The sequence below is a fragment of the Quercus lobata genome, chromosome 10 (genome assembly GCF_001633185.2).
Source record: "Quercus lobata isolate SW786 chromosome 10, ValleyOak3.0 Primary Assembly, whole genome shotgun sequence".
In the NCBI taxonomy this organism is placed as follows: Eukaryota; Viridiplantae; Streptophyta; class Magnoliopsida; order Fagales; family Fagaceae; genus Quercus; species Quercus lobata.
In genome coordinates, this window is record NC_044913.1 from 57284291 (window position 1) to 57287079 (window position 2789).

The 2789-nt window shown below is 32.9% G+C and overlaps 1 long non-coding RNA gene across 1 annotated transcript; it reads left to right on the top strand.

Moving 5' to 3' along the window:
- The first annotated feature begins 45 nt into the window (after positions 1 to 45).
- Positions 46 to 2789, top strand: LOC115965685. The gene is made up of 3 exons (XR_004086139.1): positions 46 to 78; positions 205 to 256; positions 2617 to 2789. It is a non-coding gene; the product is annotated as an uncharacterized LOC115965685 (long non-coding RNA).

Below are 2789 nucleotides of genomic sequence, written 5' to 3' on the forward strand. Positions count from 1 at the left end.
CCTTTCTACGTTTGTTTCTGGTTAGGTTATTGAATTTTTTTCTGCTGGGTTATTTAATTGGAGCACTGCTTCTTTTGGGTAGGTTCATTATGATTTTCTATTGAATCTATATATTAAATCTGTCACCTTTTACTATTTCGTGTTGTGCTCTATTCTTTTGCTTGATGGTTTTTTTTTTTCTTTCTACGTCTGTTTCTGCATAAGGTGTTGAATTTGTTACTGCTAGGTTATTTAATTGGAGCACTGCTTCTTTTGGGTATGTTCATTCTGATTTTCTAACTATATTGAATCTATATATTAACTCTGTCATCTTTTACTAGAATTGGCCAAACAATTGGCGTGGGTTTTTTTGAAACCTCTTGAGTCACATCCAAGATTTTTAATCATGCGAGAGAATGTGCAGTTATATTATAGTACCAAGTGACTTGGAATGTCAAGATTTTAGTAGCTTTCCCTTGTGTGAGTTGTGACCCCTAAAAGAATCATTCTGTATATATCTATTTTAATATTCTTTAGTACCTGAGATACTTTTTTTTGTGGATTCTTCAGTACAGATAGAGTAGAACCTGCATATGCTAATTTTAGAAATACATTTTTGTGGATTCTTCTCTGTCTCTCTCTTTTTCTTTACCACTCTGAATGATTCCTCCAACAAAATAAAACATGGTTCCCCCTATTATGAATGTCAATTCAACTCAACTTTCTTCTACATGGTGAGATGAACCTGGATGAGAGGATTACATTATCTTAATTGTTGTGTTTTATTATTTTTGTTGAAACTTTTGGCATTTAGTTCAAGTATCATGTCAAAAAGTTGTTCACACTTGGTAATCAAAATTTGGAGTTTCAAATCACCATCATCTAATCATCTTTGATAGTTGTCCCATGAAAGAAAGATTGTTTCATAGCCTGACAATACCGCAATTTCATAGCCTGACAATATTGCATCTCACATATTATCCATTTCATGTCTCACTTGCTATCTTACTGCACATCAATCTTCCTTTAGAAAAAAACTGTGATGGTTCTGCTTTGGCTAAATCCTCCACAGATGCTAATAATCCTCTTGCACCTTTTCCTAGAACAAACTGATCGTAGAGAATCATCACTTCTTTCAATAATCCTCATCATAAAGACTAATCCCTCTTCCTCCACCTTTAGTTTGTAGGATTTCTTTTCAATATACATTATAGAACTCCCTTGACATCTTATTTCAAGAATGGTGAAGTACTTACTTTTTCTCCACTAAAAAGATTCTAGAAAAAGTTTCTGACTAACCAAGCGGTGGCTTAAGAAAAAAGTGAGGACTTCATTGAAAATGAATTTTACACCAATGCACCAGATTAACTTTCAAACAATGCCTTATCTTTTGATACCCAAAATAAATAAATTGGATTAAGAAATTGATTACAAATTTAATTGGGGTCAAGGAGAAAATTTTAATTTTATAGAAATCATACTCTAGAATTCAAATGCCCCCACCCCAACTATCGATGTAAAAAAAGGTTTAAAATTTTATAAATCCTTTCTTTCTATTGATTCTATTGTTCAAAGAGAAAACTTACCCCAGAATTCAAATAATCCAATTTGAGGCGAAGAGTCTTTAGGATTCTAACTTGATTTTGGCCATGTGTGAATTGGACCAGACCTGTTTTTACATTTTCCTTGTGAGTTAGACCTTTTAAAAGGTTTGACATTTGCATGGATGGAGATAAAACCCTTTGGTATAACTCCATATAGTTTCTCAGTCCCCTTTTTAAATAGGCGTAGAGTGTTGTGCAAGATGTTACAAGTGCCATTCAATTGTTTTTCAGGTCAGGTACTAATTATTAAGGAGGTAAACGCCACCATCTTCTCAGAATTACTAAGGTTCCCAAGCCATCTAAAATGGGTGATTGTAGACCTATCTATGTTGTAACATAATATATAAATGCATTACTACAGTGTGGGCCAATAGGGTTTAAGCCTTGGCTTAAGTATATTGATTGGTCAGCACCAAACCACACTTGTCATGGGAAGGAATATTGAAGAGAATGTTCTCTTAATGAAAGACATGAAGGATGCTGTGTGCTTTGTAAATTGTACAGCTCATGGCTGGATGAAATGGTGGCCATTAAATTAGTGTAGAGTTTGTGTTTTCTTTTTTATGAGATCCCTTGTGGACTTTTTCCACTAATTTGGATGGTTCTCCAATATTTATGTGCCGCCTTAAACAACTGATTGTTTAAGCCCTTCAAATTCGTCCTTTTGTACTCCACTATAATAATTAATTTAAAAGAAAAGAATTTGTATCCTATTTCTCTTTCCTATGAATCATAGGCTATGATGTTACTGAAGATATTTCTGAAATCCTCTTAGCTCTTCTTTTTTTTTTTTTTTTTTTTGGCCACCATCTACTCATATATTTTTCTTTTTCTATCTATGTTGAAATTTCAATAAAGAAAAAAATGTAAGATTCTTCACATTTACAATATTTTACAAAATATCTATGTGATTGGGAAATATATTTTGCTCTCCAGCTAAGGAACTTAATCTAATATGGACGTTATTGTTCAGCCTAATGTATAGGTTATGTAATTGTAAAGCCATAGTCATATGGAACATGTTATTGTGTAGGTGTGGGAGCAAATTTCATATTCGTAATGCAAAAAATACAAAGAATTCTCATATAAGCCACTCAATAGATATTAGAGATTTGCATAATTGTTAATTGCTGGATCTTTTGAAAGGTATTCCAATGTCTTGGATTAAATCTCCTCCACCCAGTGGACAACTTTAAATCATGGACA